This window comes from Mustela nivalis (genome assembly GCF_964662115.1).
Source record: "Mustela nivalis genome assembly, chromosome: 1".
NCBI classification, from domain to species: domain Eukaryota; kingdom Metazoa; phylum Chordata; class Mammalia; order Carnivora; family Mustelidae; genus Mustela; species Mustela nivalis.
In genome coordinates, this window is record NC_139020.1 from 178,091,944 (window position 1) to 178,115,146 (window position 23,203).

At 43.5% G+C, this 23,203-nt stretch overlaps 1 protein-coding gene across 19 annotated transcripts in view; it reads left to right on the forward strand.

Annotated features, from left to right (window-relative positions):
- The window catches only part of FOXP1 (forkhead box P1), a 495,436-nt gene that overhangs the window by 62,237 nt on the left and 409,996 nt on the right, over nucleotides 1-23,203 (forward strand). Inside the window, exon 1 of one of the 19 annotated variants that reach the window (XM_082698611.1) lies at nucleotides 23,104-23,122. The exons of the other annotated variants lie outside the window; for them this stretch is intronic. The gene's annotated coding sequence lies outside the window, so the exon portion shown is untranslated. Of the gene's footprint in view, nucleotides 1-23,103; nucleotides 23,123-23,203 lie in introns of those variants that run through there. 19 annotated transcript variants of the gene reach the window in all.

Genomic DNA, 23,203 nt, shown 5'->3' on the forward strand with positions numbered 1-23,203 from the left:
GCAGATCCGAGCATTGGTTCTCCCGCTCAGCAGTGACGCTACGCTCAGGGTGAGGTTCTCCTAGGATGTATAGGAAGTGAGTGGAAAAATTGGATTATGGGTTTTTGTGTGATTTGAAAAACCCTGCTGTTTTTAGATTCTTATTAAGGCACCACTGCAACTGAGCAGCCTTTTATGATTCTTTGGCATGATGGTCCCCAAGTTGTGATACGGGCCCCCAGCACCTGTGGTATGGGGTGGTCGAAGTATCATGAACTCAGAGTCCAGAGAAACAGACATCGAATCCTTTTGTGCTTGGCTCTGGGGCACTGGGCAAGCGGCTTGTCTTGATTTCTTTCCTCCTTGGTAACATGGCCAGTGTGGACTGTGTATGGGATTAGGAAGGCACCCCTGCCAGTAACTGCAACATAGCCAGAGGTGACATAACATGGACATTCTCCTTAATTATGACCTGAAAGCCCAGGATGACATTTCGGATCTTCCCAGGTAGACCACAGAGGAGATGCTTCTCTGTGCCCGTTTTCCAAGATGATGGTCCCTTCTTTACGGCCATGGGTCAGACTTGTATTAAAGCATCTCTTAGCCCTAATCATCATTACTCATTTAAAAAGCTACATGTTCTGGCAGAGAAGTTGACATCTGGTTTTGTGGGTACATTTTCATCGTCTGCAGGTATTTTCAGGGCCACACATGAAATTCTGTGACCCAGGACAAACTGACTGAATGCAGCTCAAGACACGTGTATGATCCTTCCTCTTTTTTATGCCAGACTTTGGCGGACTTCCATGGAGGAGGAGGAGGGGAAAAGGGCTCTGGCTCTCGGGAAATGTCTGTGACATACACACAGGCCAAGCTGGGATACCCTTGAGTTGGCCCCGTGGGCAGCTGCCCCTCTGGTGCTGGACTCTGTCCTCTTGGTGCCTGTTTCAGAGACACGTCTAAGCACACCAGCCGCGGGGAGATGCTCCTCGTGTTAACAGAAGCTGGTCTGATCTCAGGTGTCCTATAAAGTTGAGCAGTTTGTGAGTAGGGGCAAAGGGCACACCTTTAGGGTTAATGTGTTTTTCCTTGGCAGAATTCCAGGACTGGTCTCTGTCCTTGCCAAAGGAACACCACCTCTGGGACTATGACGAGGATGTTCCTAGGCTGGGTTGGTCTGGGGAGTGGGAGCCAGGGGCCTCCTCCTCAACATTAAGTGCACCCTTGGACTTGCCAAAACTTCATTTTCTCCACTTCCTCATCTGTAAAATGGGGTTAATAAGACTCGGGGAAGGAGAACTCAGAGGAGTTGTGTGGATTCATAAACTTACCCTCAGAAAGCTTTGAAGACATGAAACTGTCTGAAGGCTTGGCAGTATTGTAAATGGCACGGCCAGAAGTGTACCGTCTTCCATCTTTGGTTTGCCTGGTGCCACCAGAGAGTTGACGGCCTCAGATTCTGGGGGTGGGTGTTGGGTGTCAGGTTGTACTCACCTCGCTCTTGATCAAGTTTTAATTATTGGCTGAGAAAATCCTGGCTATTTTCTTAGGTCAGACAACAGGTCTTTTACTGGAGTTGTGCTTTATTGTTTTCCCTGTGTGAAAGAAAAAGGACAGAGAGAGAGAGAGAGAGAGAGAGAAGAAGAAGAAGAAGAAGAAGAAGAGGAAGAAGAAGAAGATCTACCTCTACTTGTATTTAGCTTTTGTTGAAAGGTTTTGTTTTAGCTTTTGTTGAAAGCTTTTGTTTGTCATCTCGACAGAATTTCATGTCTTATGTGGCCAAGATGGAGAACAGTTGCCTTCTTGTCTCTAAGGGTCCAGTCTGGCCACTAGGTCCTTCCCAGAAGTGTGGGAGCTGAATAGCCATCTCAACGAATGACTTCCACATCTTAATGGAAGAACTTGTTAATTTTGCTTTTCTTTTCAATTATTTTTCCACACTTCAGATCCATTTGAAACACATTTGCAGCCTGGCTTTGGTGGAAACTTGTTTCCAGTTGTGGGCTCTCCTGACCTCACTGGAATGGTGGGAAGAAAAGGTGGAGATGAAGGGGAAGGACCCTGCATCCTTGTAGCTCCAAGTGTGGTCCTGGACCAGCAGCATCAGCATCACCTGGATGCTGGTTATTAATGCAGAATGTCCCCCACCTTCAGACACACACCCTGAATCTTCTACCAAGATCACTAGGTGGTTCACATCTACCTTAAGGTTTGAGAAACACTAGGACATTTTAAATTCTATGTTTTTTTTTTTTTTTTTTTTTTCCCAAATAGCGGTCTAAAGTGGCGGGTGTTGGTGGTTCTAGGTTGAGAAGTTCATGTTTACGCAGATGCTCTTACATGCTCCTTTCTTCTGAAGGGTCTACATGATCACTCCTCTAGATTTCCGACTTCCTTTATGTGTTGTCCTTGACTCGTGTTAGAAAGCTGTGAAGTGTGACTGAAACTAGCGGGTGAGTTAATGTTTCCTGTTCCACATCACACCATTAAGAGGTCGAAATGTCTCAAAGGAGAAGATGCTCCCTCCCCAGATCGCTCGGTGACTGCAGACGGCCTCAAGAACTTGGGTCGGTTGCTCGAAAAGGGCAAAAGGAAGTGTGTGGTGAAACGATGGGATAGAAAACCCAGGCCATGGCAGGAGGGAGAAGGTTATGACTCGTGCTCCCGAGCCGCTCAGACGGACGTGCTCCGTCAGCCCTGCGGAGGCAGCTGGGATGTTGCTCACCATAGTGGGCTAACCCCTGCTCTGGCTTGATTTAAGAGAATTGTGGTAGTTGGTGATGGTTCTAAGAGTAAGCCTGCCATTAAAGGAGAGGGCTTTGGGCAGTGGCTTGGTAACATCATACCCTTGGATGAAAGAAGAGTCCAGCCAGCCTCTCTTTGGGCAGGAGTTTCTGAGACCAACAGCCTCTCTTATTTCTAGGGCGGACCATTCATTAAGCAGGTGTCTCTGTCCTGAGTCTGGCTGCTGACTGATGTTTGCATATTGTGGTTATCCTAAAATAGGACAGACTGCGATTTATTGTCACGCATTGGGGAGATGTCCCTCAGACAATTTATGGTTCTTTGGGGGGGGAAAAAAAAAGAAAAAACACCTGTCAAATTGTATAAATTCAAAATTATTTAGGAACCACGTGCAATTTTGGTTGCCTTATTGAATAGAAAGATAACTAGATTGCTGTAGCGTAGCGAAAATATTGAAACCATGTGCAGCTTTATTCTTTTTTTCTGAAATGATGAACAAGGCATAAATTTACCTGAGGGGAGAGGATGGCATTGCCTAGCTAAATTCACCTCTAATTTATTTTATTTTATTTTTTTCTGATGTCAAAATTGTGGGAAATGATGTTCACTCACTTTCTGCTACAGTTTCGTTCTTCTTTTGCTTACTCTTATGTGGTTTTCCCACTAATAATTTGTTGTTCTGAGCTCTTCTTTAGGAAACCTCTCCCTTTGGTAGTGACGGTGGCGGGTTTCCTTTGGAATGTCTGTCCCTTGCAGACTGGTAGCCTGCAAGGTAGATATGTCGAGTCTCATCTCAAGGGCCATCCTAGGGTGAGGCTTCAGGCAGTAGTGACATTGTAGAGCTAGACAGGAAGATGAACATCCTCATAATCCTGTGATTTAATTCGGTGGGCCTGGGGCTTATCAGATGCCGGTTGGGACCAGAGGTAGAAACTCAGATGCATAGCATGGGACAGGGAATGTTTCTTTATTCATAACTGCCTTTGAACCCTATCTGCCCTCCTGCTAACCTTCACCTTGGATATGGTCTGGTTTTACATACACGTGAATGTGCGTATGTGTAGATAGGTATCCATGTATGTACACACACAAGTCTGTAACTGGGTGTGTATATGTGTATCTGTGTATGTGTCAGTGTTTGTATATGTAGGACCTTACGGACATACACAGACATATACCTTTAGAGACCTGAGTACATCCCCCGGTGTCTATATGTATGCATTTTTTTTTTAAAGATTTTATTTATTTATCAGAGAGAGAGAGAGGGGAGAGAGCGAGCACAGGCAGACAGAATGGCAGGCAGAGGCAGAGGGAGAAGCAGGCTCCCCGCCGAGCAAGGAGCCCGATGTGGGACTCGATCCCAGGATGGCTGGGATCATGACCTGAGTTGAAGGCAGCTGCTTAACCAACTGAGCCACCCAGGTGTTCCTATATGTATGCATTTTTAAAAAAATCATTTTAGGGAGTCTCATGATAGAAATGTTTCGGATGCACGTATTTAATCCGCTGCACAGATGAGGACATTAAAGCTCACAGGAGCGGTAACTTCAGTAGGACTTGGGTACAATGAGACCCCATGCCTCTGCTTTCCTACCATGTGCTCTAAATAGGGGTCAATGCCTCCTCTGTTATGCCCTTGTGTGGCTATGGGATGGCTTGTCAAACTCTCATTATTGCCATATCTATATATCTGGGATACACTTTGCCAACTGTTGCCTTAAATTGCTTTTTAAAGATTGATTCCTTTGTTTATTTATTTTTTTCTTTTCTTTTTTTTTTTTTTTTAAGATTTTATTTATTTATTTGACAGAGAGAGATCACAAGTAGGCAGAGAGGCAGGCAGAGAGAGAGGAGGAAGCAGACTCCCTGCTGAGCAGAGAGCCCGATGCGGGACTCGATCCCAGGACCCTGAGATCATGACCTGAGCCAAAGGCAGCGGCTTAACCCACTGAGCCACCCAGGCGCCCTGTTTATTTATTTTTAATTAATATTTTTCATAAAATGACACTTCAAAACTCGGTATTGGAAAACTAGCATGATGATGGTCCATAAAGGAAAGAACACTATAAAAATAAATACCTGGGTGTTAAGTGTGTGTGTGTGTGTGTGTGTGTATACACACGTGTGTGTGAGTGTGTTCCTGCATGCATACATATCTCCATTTCTCAGCTACAACCACCCCAGGTACCACCCATGGTATTTGCACTGTACTTTTGGGAAAGACTGAGGTAGACCAGAAACCCCCAAATTAGTTTGCAAATGATGTGGTATAGTGAGACTGGTCTCCAAAGGTCGTTGCCCTTGGTACACTGCAGCTGGGAAATAAAAAATGTTGTTGGAGATCCAGTTTTTTCTTACCTTTTGATAGCAGGTGTTAGGTACAACCTTGAATAAGATCAGACCAGTCTCACTCAGGACCTACAATGTTTGGAAACCTCTACTTTTGATTAATCTTTTTCTTCACAGCTCTGCTGAAAGGGTAGAAGCTATTAATTTGGGATATTACTTTCCTTTTCATTCCCCTTCCCCTTATGTGTCGTTAACTTCTTATTCTTAAATTCTTACAGTAACCTTTTAAAAATATATAGAACTGGTCTAGTAGATGCTTTCTTAATTTTTTGCTGTGATACTGGTCTCAAGTGGATAACCGAAATAAAATATTAAGATTGTGGTTGCCCCAAGTTAATCTTTCGATTTTGAGTTTATATCCTATCTTTGGGTTTTGGGATCTCAGGTGGGCATGATAAAATATTGTGGTTCTGACAGTTAATCATTTTTCTATTAGCTTTTTTGGGTGGAGGAGGAAATTGAACTCTTTTATCACTTCAAAATAATAATAAAAAAGAAGCAGTATTGAATTAGTATATTATGTAAAATGGAAGAAAGGGGGGAAAAGCCCCACCTGTCATTTTCTCTCTCTGCCATTTGAACCCAATACCCTAAAATGAATGGTGTATTTAAGTTATAGAGCCTGTGTGGGAAAATTCAAGAAAAATGCTGCTCAGCCCTTGCTTTGCTGTGTTTCCTTTTCCTGTGCAGGAGAATATGCAAATTGCCTTTCTGTGGATGCGCTCTGTCACATCCTTGTAAAGGTTCTGTGGGGATCCGTGCATCTTGCTGAGTTGAGCCTTGTGCCAGCTCAGAGAGTTTGATTGTTTTTGCTAATAGAGACAGATTTTGTCATTAGAGATACCCACGTGTGATGCTGCCTGCATACTTCTTGAGTCTCTGGTCACAGAAATCCCTTTGGCTTTAGGTGCAATTCAGTGGAAACACACACGCATACGCACACACGCGCGCGCACACACACACACACACACACACACACACCCCTCAAGCATAGAGAATTTGACTGTGGAATTGGCAAGGAATAAGTGAGCCAAATTTGGCCTGTAGAAATTAACACTGGCAACTTCGTGAGTAAAAATTACATGAAAAGCACTCATGGGGGAAGGAGGAAGGGAAAAAAAAATCTAGGATAACAGTGCAGCAGACCACGTTTCCTATCCAGTCTGTCTTCTCGGGGCTGTTTGTCTAAACAGCATTGCCATTTTTTCTAAACAGTACTGCTGGTGTCCTCGATCTGTAGTATGAAGTGAATCAACCACACAGACCAAATGCTCGTTGAGTTGAGAGTTCCTTTATTTGGCCAAATTAAACCCAACAACCTCAGCTCTGTCCAAACTTGTGCTAGTCTGGGGCCAGCTAAGACGCCTGTCCCCGTTTGTAGATCTGTAGAGAAAAATGAAATGATATAGTAGCTGTTTCCTGTTCTTTGGATGAGAAGGAATTTAGCTCCCTGTAAAACTAATCAATTTTTTGTCTCCGAAAAGCTGGGAACATAATACTTAGAGGTTGTCTCAGACACCGGAGGGGGATGGGGGCGGGGGGAGAAAACATAAGAGACTCCATGTGGTTTTTTGGAAAGGTGAGCGGTGATATTAAAGTCTCCTGTGGATGGTCCAATATTTGGCTTTGCCACCTGAGCGTCTGCTGAAGAAGGCCGTCCAGAAGCACAGTGCTTATTTTTAGGATAGTTTGGAATGGTTTACAGTTTTGGTTTTGGTGCACGGTCTTACACGTCTTAGTCCACAAGCACAGATAGAGAGATAATTGGAAGTCTAAAATCAATAACGATGGAACGCAGCCAGTGTGAAACAGATGCCGGAATAAACCATCTGTAAATTCCATGGTGGGCGGAGTCGGGGCTCAAAATGTTTATTTGCATCCTGTGTACCACTGGAATAGCCCGGAGGATGATACGGGTCTATACCACTTGCCTTCCAAGCTCTTGCCCTTCCAACCCCAACTCTACCTGTTTTCTTACGTATATTTGAAGGATTGCTTTGGTGTTTTGTAATTTTCTGTATATATTGGGAATCCACTGGATAAGGTTGGACATTTTTTTCTCATAGACTGACTGGTCCTGTTCTAGCTGGCTCTCCATTCAGCAGCCTCTTCAGAATATAGATGTGATCATGTCACCTTCACCTGTTCAACAGCAAGCTGAGGTCTTCAGTAGCCTGCCACTATCATTAAGGACTAAGACAGAATTCTGTCACAGGATCTGTACAAGCTTTATAGTGGGAATTCTGTTTTCTTTTCATTCTGTGCTACCGGCACCTTTCTTTTCTCTTGCACACACCCTGTTTTTGTCTTATTCTGCTCCTTGGTGCCACAGGGCCTTTGCATGTGTTCCCTGTGCCTGGAGTATGCTTCCAACTCCTCTTCACCTGGTTGTCTCCCGCCTGTCCTTCAGCTCACAGTTTCAACTGTAACCTCAGCAAGGAGTTCTTCCTTGATCTCTCTACTCTGCCAACATCCCTCTTAAACTTTGTTCTGGACACATATAACTTTGTGGCATTTATTCCAATATAGTCTATATGTATCTTTCTTTCTATATTGATTAATGCCCATCTTCTCACCATCTCCAGCAGGCAAGAATACACCTTGCTGGGTACTGTTGTATACTAGTCTCTAAGCACAGTGCCTGGCACAAAATACGTATTTTGTAAATATTTCTTCAACAAATGACTGTAGTAGTGGTCTGTTGTTCCTGTTTGGAAAGATACTGGAGTCTCAACTTTCTCTATTTTGAGTCCTTTTGAAGTCCTATTTAAAAACCAAACCAAGTAGTTTCCTTATCAACCGTGTGGTTACTCTCTAAGTGGTGCACTATTTTTTTTCTATTTTTTTTTTAAATTGTCTTTATGTTACAGGGCTGAAGTTCTTTTTTGGGGGGTGATTATGTGTTTTGTGGGGTGAAGGGCAGTTTGTGGCCATGACTGTTTTATAGTCAAAGTCTCAAACATTGTATACTAAATCCTATAATGGAAGCAACAACAACAACTAATTGTTGAGTTTTGTTCTGCTTATAGTTTTGATCCCTGATAATGTTCCCACCCTTAATTTGGTATTAGGGCACCTTATATGTCCCCATAGCCACATACAAGCCAATTACCATCTCTCAAACTTTTCTATCTAGACCTGTGAAATGAGTCAGGTTACATGATATCTAAGTTCCCTTCTGGCTCATTGATAGTCAAATAAAACTCTAGGTTTTATTTGTGTAATTATGGGCTCTCACATCAAAGACCCAGGTTCAAAAATGTTTCTATGTCTATATCTTATAAAGCTTACATGATTTCATGGAGGATTTAGATTTTTTTTTTGTTTTGTTATCAATATGAGTAAAAGTTTTACTCATAATTTATAGATTGAAAAATTATTATCATACTTAAGGATATTAACTTCTTAAAATCACTGGGATCCTCATGGCCCCATTTTTTTAATGAGCCTTTAAATAGGTGATCTGTGAGAAATGAAAAGATACTCTTGACAGATAGGTTTTGGCTGTACTTGGTTTCTCAGAGTTTCTGATACACAAATGTGCCTTATGAATTTCCAAGACATAGGACATAATATACTTACTGGAATATAGAGTCCATGGGGAGGAATGCTTTTCTTTAGAAGACGTGTATGTGTGTATGTGTGTGTACTGGGGGTGGGTGGAAAGGTTCTGGGACAGATGACCTTAAGATATGAATGAGAACTTAATGTTGTGTTTCCAAATACCTAGACTTCCCATAGGGTGTGATTACAGTATACTTTGAGAGTGCCTTTTAATTTTTTTAAATGGACAATAACAAAAATAGTGAGAAAATGCCAGGAGAATATAGTGTTCTCAGTGAGAGCATGGTTTGGGGTTATTAATGTGAAGCCATGTACAGGATTTGAAAAGTAAATCAGCATGCTATTAGATGGTGCTGATTCATCGGTCATTACACACTCCCAGAGACTGATCTTAATTATCTTTTTGTTTTTTTTTTTTTTTTTAGAGGGAGAGGGAGAATTTTTTTTTTTTTTTAAGATTATTTATTTATTTATTTGACAGAGATCACAAGTAGTCAGAGAGGCAGGCAGGGAGAGAGGAGGAAGCAGGCTCCCCGCTAGGCGGAGAGTCCAATGTGGGGCTCAATCCCAGGACCCTGGGATCATGAACTGAGCCAAAGGTAAAGACTTAACCCACTGAGCCACCCAGGTGGCCCAGAGAGAGAGAATCGTAAGCAGATACCATGCTCAACATGGTGCCCGACTCGGGGCTCTCTCTCACAATCCTGAGATCATGACCTGAGCTGAAATGAAGAGTCAGATGCTTAACTGACTGAGCCACCTAGGCACTCCTTAAATATCCTTTTTTATTTCACACGTTTTATGATTGTCTTCTTATTCCTTACCCATGGCATTAGCATGGAGATATCAAGTCTTTACAGGCAGGGCTATGAAGAAGTACCTTCAGCCTCCAGGATTTCCTCATGATCTACTTGGTTTTCTTGTGTCCTCTACTTTTGGCCCCCACCCGAGGGCTGGAGCATGTCCAGAAGGTTCCATGAGTTGCTGTTAGCATACTCCTCGCGTCAGAGGAAATTCCCCCTCGTTTGTTCCCCTTCTAATAATTGGAAATGAGACCGAAATCTTAACCGGTATCCTTAAATCAGTCGACCTTAAATGCTTCAGTGAAAAGTGGAAGGCCTGGGGGCTCCCTAAAGTGATGTGTGGATGCTGAGTGTCCTGCAGAGCTCAGCATTCCCTCCATTCTGAGACGCTCCTGGCCTTTCAGAGCCAGGGCCGGCACCCGGATGGATACTGACCAATAGCTTGCTGATGAGCGTGGCCCAGAGCTGGTTGTGGAAGCTGATGACAGGGGCGTGCTGAACTTGGGTGCTGGCAACTCGATGCAATGGGTTGTTTCTGTGCTGGTGCAGGTACAAGCCCGGGATCAGGAACCTCCATCACTTCCACTGACCCTCAGTGAGGTGACTTGAAAAGGTTTTAGAACTCTCTGAAAAAACAGTTGATCTGTTACGAAATGATCTGGCACGCCAGTAGGCCCGGCATTTGGTTTCTTCTCGGTCACCTTTCTCTGTCCTTCGTGGCCAACAGTTCTATGGCCTGTTGAACATGTAGCTTCTCACTGAGCTCCCCCTGCCTAGGGAAGGGAGGCCTTGATGGCTCTGGGTATTTCTCTCCTGTCCTGAAATCTTTCTAGTTGCCTGCCTTGCATTCCTCTTCTTGTCTTTGTTTCCTTACCTTCATCACGGATCTGTTTCTTTCACAAGGAATAAATGCTTATTGCTAAAACAAAACAAAACACAAAAAAAACCCCAAACCAAACAACAACAAAAAGAGGCAAAAAAGAGAGAGGGGGAAAAAAAACCATGAAAAAAAGTGCATATAGGTAACAAGGCAAAAAACACAAAAATTGTTACTAGTCACATTTTGTGGTATTTCCTTCCATTGTTTTTTCCAGGAATGTGAGTGCACACACCCATATATAGTTGCAAAAATGAGCTCATACCCTACATGCGGTTTGGTAGTTTGTCTTTTCTATTTAAAATATATCTTGGGACGTGCTCTGCTATGGGTCAAAAACCAAACTGGTTGAATAGAGATACGTGATAAACCAAGTGGGGCAGCACGTTACTCTGTAGTATCTAGGAGGCAGGTAAATAAGGTTTACTAAATAATTAGGGAAAGTGCAATATATGAAGAGAGGACATCGTCTTATACCATTAATAGAGATGTATGTCCTATATTTTAATAGCAGCATGGCCTTGTCGCACAGGGGTGTATTGTCATTTACTGAGCCAGTTCCGTATTGGTTGGACGTGGAGGTTATGTATGTGTTCCTTTGGGGGCGGGGCATGTATATGTGTGTTTCAATGAGCCGAATGGCTAGTTGACTTTCCACCCCCCCCCCCAGCGACCCCCAACCCAGTCTTCCTGTGTTTTCAAAGGAATGGAACTGTGTGTCGGCATTTGGTAGCCACTCCTATACATCAGGAGACAAAAGCACCTTTGAAAGTGCTACTTTTAGTTTTACTCTTCGTGTGTAGACAGGTGGTACATTAATTCTCTAAGTTGGTTGGCCTATATTAAGCCGACGAATATTTTTAATTAGGCAAACATATTTAACCCAAAATATGTTTATTTTTCCGTCTTTTTTTTTTTTTTTTTTTAAACTTAGGGACACTGAGAGACGGTTGTGGTAGTGCCCAGGAGCCCGCACGAAAAGTGGGGGAGGGGTGGGGTCAGCATACAGGGGAGATCACAAGATAGGAAGGAATGCGCCCCATGCCACTTGGGCTCACAGCCCCTGTGTGAAGGACCCCTGTCGTCTTCCGTGTCCTTTCTTTCTGTTCTTTACCCCAGAGGAAGATTCAGGTGTGTCATTTTGAAGTGTTTGTAATGGGCACCGTTCTTGGCTCCCATTCACCTGCAGGCGCCGCGGGGCTCTCTTCTGCCCCCTCTGTGCTCACCTTCTGTGCTACATCCCAGTCCTTGGTCTGGCCGCGGAGACGGCAGTGCCACGTTCCCTTCCTTTCTTCACAGAGGCAGGGTGTTGAGTGCGCAGCAGAGAAGGCTTCGGGGCCGCTTTGATCAGCCGGAATGTGAGGCGCAGCAGGCCCTCCGACCACACGAACCCATCCTCCCCGCACTCTGTAAATCTTGCCCTCTTTTCCGCCCAAGAGAGCTTGGGAGGGATACTTCCTGTGAGTACTTGAGCTTGTGGCAAGGCACGTGACACTCAAAGACAGGAACTTTCCCAAGGTGCCCGTGGAGAGCCAAGGCCAGGTGTCTCCAGGTCCCGCAGGCCGTGTTGCCTGTACTGCTCCGTGAGGGTCAGAGCCATCTGTCTGGAAAATCTCGATCGTTTTGAAGACTGGAGGAGGAGATAGACGCTGCTCTGTGTGGAAGCGCTTAGACCTTCCGTAGCAGTGACAACATTCATTATCATTGGGAATTTTGGTCTCTACGCGTCCTTCGCAGTGTCGGGCCCACTGATGAATGCTGCCTTACCCCTCAGTGAGATGGGGAGCTTAGACTCTGCGGCCCCCTCCCTCGGAGCCATTTTTCTGCCAGAAGCAGGAGGTTACAGAGATGAGGGGCCTGGCCCAGGCTCCTGGCTGGTGGGCCTGGTGGCAGCGCAGAACCCGAGGCTTCCTTCCCTCAAAAGCCGCTGCTTGGCTGTTCTGCCTCCGGAGGAGGACCGGCAGGGCTGATCGCTGCTTTTTATGGGTCATTCTTTCTCAGAGACGTGGTCTGCCTCTTGCCAGCATCAGATAGTCAGAAATGACAGTAGGAAGGCCATTCAGCTTCTGTAATCCCAGGACAGAGGGAGACCTGGAGCTGGTGCATAAAGGAGGAGCAGAGCATCCTTATTTGTGGTGTGTCCCGTGTAACCACCGATGCTCAATATCGGTGAACTGAGAAATGATTTTGCCTCATCGGGTACCCCTCAGACAGCATACGGATTCTGTACTGCATCTTGGCCCACGGTGAATGATGGAGTCCCGAGAACAGGCCCTAACTCCCGCATCTCTTGTAGTAAAAGGCTCGCCTGTTTTCCATGTCTGCTACATGAATTCAGCCGCATGGGATAAAGATCAGCATAGCTCCAGGAGCCTTTCAACGTCAGCAGTAGGTGAGAAAACAGACAAATACCAGCCCTTCTGAAGAAGAGCCATATCAAAACTGTTTGCTCTGGGAAAAAGACATTTATTACTTTTTTATGCAAAGGACCCAAAAGGGATGTGTTTCAACTTCGAAAAAATAAGATCTCAAGGAACAAAGCATATTCTAGTTGAAATCCTGCTTTTTTTCCGTGAGATATTTCTCAAAGACCTCAGAAGCTCAAAGATCTATGTTTGGAGAAATTTTAAAAAATGTATTACAGCCATGTTTGACATTCGTTTCCTAATTTCTTTGAGAATATATATGAAACATGGAGTAGATGTGTGTAGACCATTTTAAACACACAAATGCATTTTTGAGTACACAACCACAAGGATGCATCTTTTGGTGAATGAAGAAAGCTCGGTGTCTCTTTTGAGTAAAATAAACATCAGGAAATACAATCTAAAGTTGGAAGCACACCATAATTTCTTGGAATATAACAAAATTTTGAGACAAAAATAATAATCCGCCTGAAATTTTAAAATGCTGTTAAGTGTCTCAAGATATGGAAGCCAACTTTTTACCTTTTTAAAAAGACTGTGAACAGTTAAGTAAGGGTAAAAATATCAAAAGACCAACAGTATCTCACAATCTCCTTTCTAGTCTTAATTATTCATCCGTCATTCTTTTTAAAACGGGAAATAACTTTTTGGTGTAATTAGTGAACATACTATGTGCCAAACACTGTGTTTTGGTCCGTTATTGTATCTTCCCTTAAAGTCCAGTGGATAGGCCTGTTAGTGGCCATAGCCTATAGTCACAGGAGCCAAGCTCAGGTGGAATTGTGGGGGCCACTGGACTTTTAAAAGGCACTTGAAGAGGCATTGAGGCTCCAACCCAGGCAGTCTGATCCCAGAGTTAAAGCACCTATTAGGAGATATTACCGCTCCTTGAGGGTTTTGCCTTCATTGTTTTCCCTGTGCACTTCAGAATAGCCTGAGATCTCTTTGTGGTGAGGGAAATAACTCAGACTTAGCCCTCTCTTCATCCAAATACAGCCACTCCCTGATCTCATGGCGCTTACATCCTAGCAAGGAAGACGGAACTCAAATAAATATATAGTATGTTTCATGGTAGTAAGTGGTCTAGAAAAAATAAATGAGAGTGAAGAAGTGGAGAATGTGAGGGAGAGGTGTGCTGCTTTTAGCCAGGAAGTTCAAGGAAGGAAAGGACAGTGAGAATATAGCAAAATTGTGAGACATGAGGGGCCCTTGGGGATATCTGAGGGAAGAGCAGTCAGGAAGAACAGCAAGTGCAAAGGCCCTGTGGTGAGAGTCTGCTCATAAAAACAAAAACAAAAACGAAGAAAAGTCCATTATTCAAATTAATCTGTCCTTGCATATATCTTCCTGATCAGATAATCTTTTATTTCTCATATGGGGATCTGTATTGAATGGCGAGGGGCCAAACAATCTAAACATGGCATTTCTGATTCCAAAGATTTGGTAAATATGGAATATAGCCCAAAGGTTTTACCTCTGAGATGTATCCTGTCCTAGCCAACCAAGTGATTTATTTTTAGTGGACTCTATGTATGTAGCCTTATTCTAGGGAATGGAAATCAGGATCTCTCTGTTCTATGGGGCAGTGGTTCCAATAGGATAAGAATCTGGTCCCCCTGCTTCTGGTTACACCCCTAGAGGAAATAAAAGGATTGCCTGTATGATCTGGAAATGAGTAACTGTTGCATTATGGCAGAGTAAAACCTCTTTGAACCGTTTGATCTCAAATCTGAAAGGTTTCACATCAATCAGTAAAATATTACTAGATGCTATGTTCTTAAAATTTACTTGGTAACACCTTTGCAAATTGTTCATATTGATCCAATGGAACTCATTTTCTTGATGAAAAATCTCCTAAAATTCACGACTTCCTACTGGACATTCATAGCAAAATGTATATTTAAAGCCCTTGCGAGTGTGCGCATGGTAACGGCTCTGTGGAAGCCTGATTAGCTGGTTTCCAATTTGCCAGATTTTTTTTTTTTAAGTTTTTTTTTTTTAAACCATTCTCTCTTGTTAGGGAGAACATAAAGGCATCAGAAACCCGCTCACAGCATTTCATTTCTGATATCCCTCAATATGGAATAAACAATTAAACTGATTTGAGTATGAATTGTCTCTGAAATATCCCCTTTATGCTTGGCAGCCCTATGCAAAAATTTCCGCCTGTTGCAAATTGAAAGTCTTCAAGTTGCAAACCCCCCTGAAGAAAGGTTTTGATAATAGGGCCGTTGTCAGGCCCTTAACTCCATTGCCCGCGGCTGGGAGCCTCCAGAATAACGTTTAATGTAGTTGTCCGGCAAGGAGTCGTTGGCAGCCTTGAGGCTCCCTGCTTGAGTGCTCCCTTTCCTGACGGGGAATATAGGACAGTGATCAAGCAGAGGGTCTCAAAGGAGGTCTTCAATCACTGGGTAACATGAAGGACGGATACACACAGGCTGCCAGAGAAGCCGGGACAAAGCTCCCGAGTTGCAGAGAGACAGAGAATTCCTGTATGAACACCCAGATGACTGGGAACCTAGTCCTTACGGATTAAACAGTGCCTGGGGGCACTAAGGCTAATAGGAATTGCTAGAATGGAGATTTTTTTTTTTTTTTTTTTGGTCCCCAGTTTTGTACTGTTTATGATCCGCCAGCAGGAATATTTCACGGCATTAAAGGCATGGCCGGAAAGCAAGATGTATATGTATATACACACTCATACACACAAGCGCGCACACACACACACACACACACATCCTCTGTATCTTCACAACCCTGATACCACATATGGCCCTTGCGGACGGAGTATTGTGTGTTGTTTAGTCTTGGAACTTCTTTTAAAGATAGGATGTCATTTACAATCTTCAGGCCATATGTTTACTCAGACTTAAGAAACACGGGCTAATCTTTTTCTATTTTGAGGAGTAATAAATTGAAAAGATAATTACATAATATGGTGCATAATGTAACTCTGGCTTGAGCCATATGTGTTTAATTTTAGAGAAACATGCGTGATGACAGGTTATGAAGGATGAAACTATTTTAGTCTTTTTAGGGATTAGAAGCATGAGGTTTTTTTTTTTTTTTTAAATAAGTGTCCCTTATTTCCATCCCCTCCCCCTCCTCCCGAAAAACAACCCAATACGCAAACCCAGTGAGAAACTCCCTCCTAAAAGCTGTTTGTTTTTTTCTGGTGGTTACTGGTATAGACAATTCAAGTTAGAGGGCGCATTAGTTCCAAGCCCTTGTAAAATGAGATGTAGGCTCCTGTGTGCTTAAGGGGGTGGGGAATGGTTGGCCATGTAGTTCCTAACATGAGAGCAGAGTGTGGAGATGCTGTGTTTAGAGTCAGGCAGAAATTGTCATCCGAGTATCCAGTTAGAAACACCACCAGTTCTCCCTCTCCTTATTGAACGTGAAGGCATATCTGATATAAAATGTTGTGGCGGGAGAGGTGTGAGAATTTTTCTTTCCTTCCTTCTGCACACATCAGTGGAGCCCCTCTTAAGAAGCTCCACCTACTCTACTTGGTCCCCAAGATGCAGCGTCAGCTCAAATACTCTCCGTAAAACTCTTAAGCAGGAGGCTCCTATACTGAGACCACTTTTAGGTCACCTTCACAATGTGTCACTTTATCCCTGCTCCTGGCCTGGCAGCAGAAGTGTCAGGTATGGTGGGCAGAATAATGCCCCCTGAATATGCCGATGTCCTGGTCTGTAGAACCTGGAAAGGTGATCTGTCACAGGGAAAAGGGGATATCAGTTTGTAGATGGAACTGGGGTGGCCAATCACCCGATGTTGAATGGGGGGAGATTAGCCTGGATTGTGCCAGGGGCTCAGTGTACTCACAGAGTTTTTAAAAGGAGAAGAGAGAGGGAATAAAGAGATAAAAGCAAAGAGAACCAGAGCCAGACTCTGCCCAGTGTTGCTGACTTTGAACATGGAAGAAGGGGCCATACGCCAAGGAATGGGGGCTTCTTCTAGAAGCTGAGAAGGGCAAGCAAGGAAACAGATCATCTCCTAGAGCCTCCAGAAGGAGCCACAGCCCTGCCAACACCTTGGCCTTAGCCCCGTGAGACCCGTTTTGGACTTCTGACCTCCAGAACTATAAAGCATTTATATGTATATGTTTAAATATACATATATATTCATATATGTATATATATATGTATATGTTTAATATATATGTATGTGTTTAAAGTCACCGAGTTTGTGGTGGCTGGTGATAGCAGCCATGGGAAGGTAGTAGACGGGAGAAGGACCACATGCCTAGTGTACAGGGAAGAGATCAGTTGTTAGCAAATGTGGCTGTGTATGAGAAACACCTGGAGGGCTTTAAAAATGCTGGTATCTGGACCCTGGAACCCTGAAGTTGCAATTTAATGAGTCTAGGGGTGGCCTGGACACCAGGTTCCCCAGGTGATTCAGGTGTGCAACCAAAGAGGTGGCACACCGGTTTAGGGTATGAGCTTTGGTATCAGTAAACACGGCTTCCAGGTGAGCACCGGTGTCGGGCCAGCTGGGTGTGCAAGTTATTCTCTTCGCTTTAGTTTCCCCATCTATCACCTGGGGATACTGTGAACTTCTGCTGAGGGTTGTATGATCCTGATGTATTAAAGGGCCCATGTCTTTCTCACGGGGATTGCTCAATAAAGGGTTGCTGCTCTTTGGAGTCCCCTTATGGTGATTGGGATGCACAGAGGCGGATACCCTGATGAGATGATATTAGACAGGGAGCCTGGCTGATTTCTAGAGCTTATATTCGCAGCTGCTTTCAGAAGTAGCTCCTACTATTCTACCCTACCCACGGAAGGGAGAGAGGATCGGGAAAGGTAAGCAGCTCTTCCAGTGGCACCAGAAATAAGCTGGGAGCCGGGACTCGAACCTGGGTCTCTCTTGAGTTTGGGACCATGCCTGCTTGCCATGTGTGAGGCTTGCGAGGCGGATGGGTAGGAATGTGAAGCTGGCAGCTGCACTCTCTCGAGCCCCCTTGGGTGGCATTTCACAAACCATTGCCAGCGTCAGGCCCCAGGCTGGGGGTGGCATTTTGTACCGGATTCGGTCTCTGCACGATAAAGCGTATTGCCCTGTTGCCTGCCGTCACGGAAAAGGAGGTTGAAAGCCATGGGAATGATGATTCTTAACAGTTATAGGCTGTTTGCCTCTGTCTGCCGTTTAATCTAATCTCAGGTTCAGTTGATACTATTGATTAGGTTCTTTTCAGAACGGTATGCGGCATATGGGGCTTCTCTGTGTGGGGTAAAATGTTATTCTTCTCCTCTGTGAGTTGAGAAGAAAAGGTGAAAGTATACAATTAATTTGCCTGCACTTTCTTGCAAATTGTATGCTGGATTTCTGCGAAATGCTGTATGGAACAATATCCCAAGCAAATTATTGTTATTTACTGTGACTTTTGCCTGCATATTTAAAGTCAACAATTATGTTTCCTTTCTGTACTTAATGGCCTTTGTACAACAGTTTTAGAAACTTGGTCAGGTGTCACTAAGCAAACCTGCGCTTCGACCCTGTGATTCTTGGGAAACAAGTTAACAATATCAGAAGTAACAACCAAGCCCTGTTTCCAAAGGTAACAACCGAACCCAGGAGGGCCTGCTCCCTCTCCCTTCCTGTAAGGTGATTAATAAATTATCTGGAGGCCATTGCCCTGAATCTCATTTGTTTTAGGCAATATATCATCTTTTGTCATCCTTGCTGTTGGTATCACGGAGAGCGAATAATAAAATGGAATCTGGTAATCTTAAGTTTTTTTTTTTTCTTCACATTTCATGCATTTGGAGGGCAGTTTTGCTACCTTTGGAATTGTGTCATTCCTTGAGTCCTTCAGAAGAGAAATTCGTTGAAAATGGACGTAGAGATGACACAGAATGGGACATCACTTCCAGCTGTACAACATAGTAATTAGGCCATTATGTACATCACACAGTGCTCACCAGGCTCAGTGCAGTCACCGCCTGTCACCTTATGATGTTATTACAGTATTATTACAGTAGTATTGCGTCTCCTCCCTTTCCTGTACTTTTTATCCTATGACTTGCTCATTTTACCCCTGAAAGTTTGTACCTCTTCCTCCCCTTCACTGATTTCGTCTATCACCTTCCCCTTGCCCTGTGGCAACTCTCAGTTTGTGTACTTAGGAGTCTATTTATGTTTCTTTGGGATTTTTTGTTAGCTCATTTGTTTCATGTTTTAGGTCCCACATGTAAGTTAACTTACATGGTATTTGTCTTGTTTGTGTCTGACTTATTTCACTTAGCAGAATGCCCTCTAGGTCTGCCCATGCTGTCATGAATGGCAAGATTTTGTTCTTTTTTCTGGCTGAGTAATACTCCATTATGCATGTGCATACACACACCACCTCTTCTTTATCCTTTTATCCATCAGTGGACCCTTGGGCTGCTTCCACAGCTTGGCTACTGTAGATAATGCTGCAGTCAATACAGGGGTGTGTGGGTCTTTTTGAAATAGCGTTTTGGTTGTCTTCAGGTCATTAACCAGAAGTGGAATCACTGGGCTATATGGTATTTTTACTTTTAGTCTCTTGAGGAACCTCCACACTGTTTTCCATAGTGGCCACAGCAGCTGACATTCCTGCAGCAGTGTAGGATGGTTCCCTTTTCTCCACATTCTCGCCAGCACGTGCTGTTTCTAGTCATTTTCATACGGGCGATTCTGACAGGTGTGAGGCAGTTTCCAACTGTGGTTCTGATGGGCATTTCCCTCATGATGAGTGATGTTCAGTATTTTTTGTGTGCCTCTTGGCCATCTGGGTATCTTCTTTTCTTTTCTTTTCTTTTTAAAAAGATTTTGTTTACTTATTTGACAGAGAGAGAGAGAGATCATAGGTAGGTAGAGAGGCAGGCCGAGAGAGAGGGAAAAGCAGGTTCTCTGCTGAGCAGAGAGCCCGATGCGGGGCTCGATCCCAGGAGCCTAAGATCATGACCCGAGCCAAAGGCAGAGGCTTAACCCACTGAGCCACCCTGGCGCCCCTTGGTGTCTTCTTTGGAAAAATGTCTATTCAGGTCCTCTGCCTTTTTTTTTTTTTTTTTTTTTTTAAATCAGTGTATTTGTTTTTTGGGCATTGAGAGCAATCTCTTTGTCCTAGAGGTGGAGCATATGTGTTTCACATCAGTGGTTCTCTAATCCCAGCCCAGATTCTGAAATAATGCTCTCCTTTTTGTGTTCCTCTTACTTTCATTGCCATGTAGCAGCCATTGACCTGAAGGTTTTTGGTGGTGATATATATATATATATATATATATATATATATATTTTTTTTTTTTTTTTTTTTTTTTTTTTTTTAAAGCTGTCTTGGTTTTGGAGGTCCGAGCAGGTTTTTTGTTCTATTAGGGACTCAGTTCATGCCCTGACTGGAACTGCCAGAAGCAGCTTATGGCCAGCCATTCGTGCACATACTAGGGTTTTGTGAATCTGAAGAGATCCAAGTTCATTATTCCCAATTTCCAGGAACTTTGGGTTATGACATTTCCACCCAATAAACAGAAGCAAAGAGCCTACAAACCAAACTAGATCTTCTCATTTGAGAAACGAATCTGGCTTTGCTTATCCAGTGTCTTATCTAATGAAGAGTATGCTTGGCCAACTGTATGTTAAAAGACAGTCTGACTGAAGAGTTTTCAGATCATCTCGGGAATAAATTGACAGGGAGACAGGTGCCGAAGATGGGCAGGAGTTAGAGCAAAGGACAGAAACCAGCCATCATCTCCTGGGTTCTCTCCACCTAAGGACAGTTATTAATATTTTGTCCTCTTTGCTTGTGGTTGTATTTAAAAGGAATACAACGTTTCAGTTAGAGCCCGGATTACCTTATAGCTATGCTCTTCCCATCCTCAGAAACAAATGCCATCAGGAGTTGGGGCTTCCTCCTTCCATTCCATTTTTATGTGTTTGGTTACATAGACCCTATTTTTGAGAGTGTTTAGTTGATAAGTTTAGCTTCAAACTATATTGTATCCTTACTACTTTGTGCTTTTTTATTCAGCCTTGATTTTGAGAGTGATTAGCATTCAAACATAGAGCTCTAACTTACCTCGCCAAAGTCTATACAGTATTCTGCCATTGAACCATGCCTTGTGCTTATTCATTCCAGCATCAGAGGGCATTTAAAATTTTCTTTTTACTGCAGTGAACAGCATAGGCATGCGTGAGAGTTTCCTTAAAGACTGAGAAGTAGAATTACCAAGAATTGTACTTACTAAGGCGCACCACTCCTCAGTTCAGAACTTGCTTCCGTAGCAAGCTGAGGAGGATGTCCGTCTGTCCCGTCTTCCCTCAGGGAGTCTACAGTCTGGTGAGGAAGTGGAGGAGGATAGCTCTGTCTGTCCAAGAACTGTTTATTTGAGCCGGACTGCATTGGTGCCCTCAAGAGGAAGTAATGGTCTGCTTAGATTTCTAGTATCTTGTAGCAGACAACTCACGACTTCATGTGAACGTGATTGTACGTGACACAATCATGGCATCATGTCCACGGATTTCATCTGTTTGAATAGAACGCTCCCACTACATTGTCTGAATGGCAAGAGGCTCCTTTTCTGTTTCAGGTAGTGGCATGGTCTAGAGAAGGAAGACGTCACCAATTAATCCAGCCAAGAGCCCAGCGAGCGTTGTCCTGCCCATGGGCTGGTTTTGGGCTTTCTCTGCCATTCCTTTTGGGGGGCTAAGAGAGCCCCAGAGAGACATGTCTGAAGCAACAGCACACAAAAATAGAGTGAACGAAGACAAAAATGTAAGAATAAAAGGGAGGAAGAATTTCTGAGTGAATGAGGCCTCCGCTGCTCCTTCTCCTCCTGAGGTGTGATATGTAGATCTGTCCCGTGCTCAGGCCTGACAGCTTGTGGGGACCAGATGAATTTTTCAGTCAGCATGAGAAATGCCATCCACACCAACTGATACCCTCTCCTGGCAGCTGCCTCACTATCTTTTATCATTCCTCTTGATCCATCATCCAGAGAATGCTAGAAGGCACGAGAATGTAAGATCCAAATAGGAATGGGTGCATGTTTTCTATCTTGGTGTACTTTCCAGAACCTTTTTGAACTTTTGAACCGCTCGCACCCATGGGGCCCTGTGCAGGGGAGTTGATAAATAGAGATAATGTTGATGTGAGTACAGTTTCTTTCATATGTAACTAGAGAAGCATGTGCGTTCCAGATAAGCTTCTCTTAGAAAAAATAAAATTCGAAATGTCAAAGATTTTTGAGCCGGGGTGACAAGGACTCCAGGACTGAAAGACGTCCTCGGACTTGAGCCCAGGAGGGGAGAATCCAGCAGAGAGCATATAGGTCAGTTTGGCCAAAGCCCCTTCTGTTTTCATTGAATTTAGACTTCCCTCCCTCTTCTGTGTTCTCTTAAGGCCTCTGGTTATTCTAATTTCACTTTCTTTCCTTGTCTGTAATGGTCACTTTCTAAGTCCTCCCCCAGTATATTGAAAAAACCGGGGAGTCAGCCTCTGAGACAATGTGTCTCATGGGTTATGGGAGTGCGTTCTTTTCTTCACAAAACTTCTGGAACAATAATCCAGCTTCCATTCCCTCACAGGCATCTTTTTGAAATTGGAGGCTTTATATTCGGATAAAAGAAAACATGATGCATTGATTCTATGTAAATAAATGAAACAGAAAAGGCCTGGGTCATAAACACCCGGTCCAATTAAGTATCTCGTTTTTGGATTGTTTATTAAAAATTTGCAATACATGATTTCACGCCTGTCCTGGGCTTAGTTATTAACCAGTGGAGGATTTCGATAAGATTTTCCTCAATATTGGAGATAGAAGTAGTTTGTTTGTTTTTTTTTAATTTTTAAATTTTAAAAATTGTTATGAATTCAGACTCATACCCTCCTAGGAAAGCAATGCACTGCCAAGTGCAAGGTGAAGCCTAAAAGCTTATCATTTAGAAAAAATGTCCACGTGTGGAAATAATGGTCATAATTGTTAGCATTGGATTAATTAGATTTGGCATCATTTATTTCCCATTTTAACTTTTTATCACTTTTGTCTACATCTTAATTATTTGGGGATGAACAAATCAATGGGGAACATAGTAAGCATTTACTAGATGTTTGTTGTATTAACAAAGGGACATTTTTCAATGACTTCATTCAAAGCTCATGTCGTGTGGAGATTTCACAATAAAATGAGGGCTTGTAAGATGTAGGGAGGACCACGTGGCTGGCTGAGGTCACACATGACATGATTTTGCTCTTGCTAAAGTTTGAGCATGTTGCCTTCTGTTTTTTTTTTTGTTTTGTTTTGTTTTGTTTTTTTTACTTACATGTATTAGGTTCATGCATTTCAAAGGTGGAGATCCGGTAAGAGAGGACATTCCTGTATTTCCTCCTCAACAGGCTGCAGGTTATCGTAAGTTACACCTCCCAAATCCCCACCCCTTTGATCTCCCCAAGATGCCACTAGTAGCTCAGTCCGGGTAGATCGTAGAGC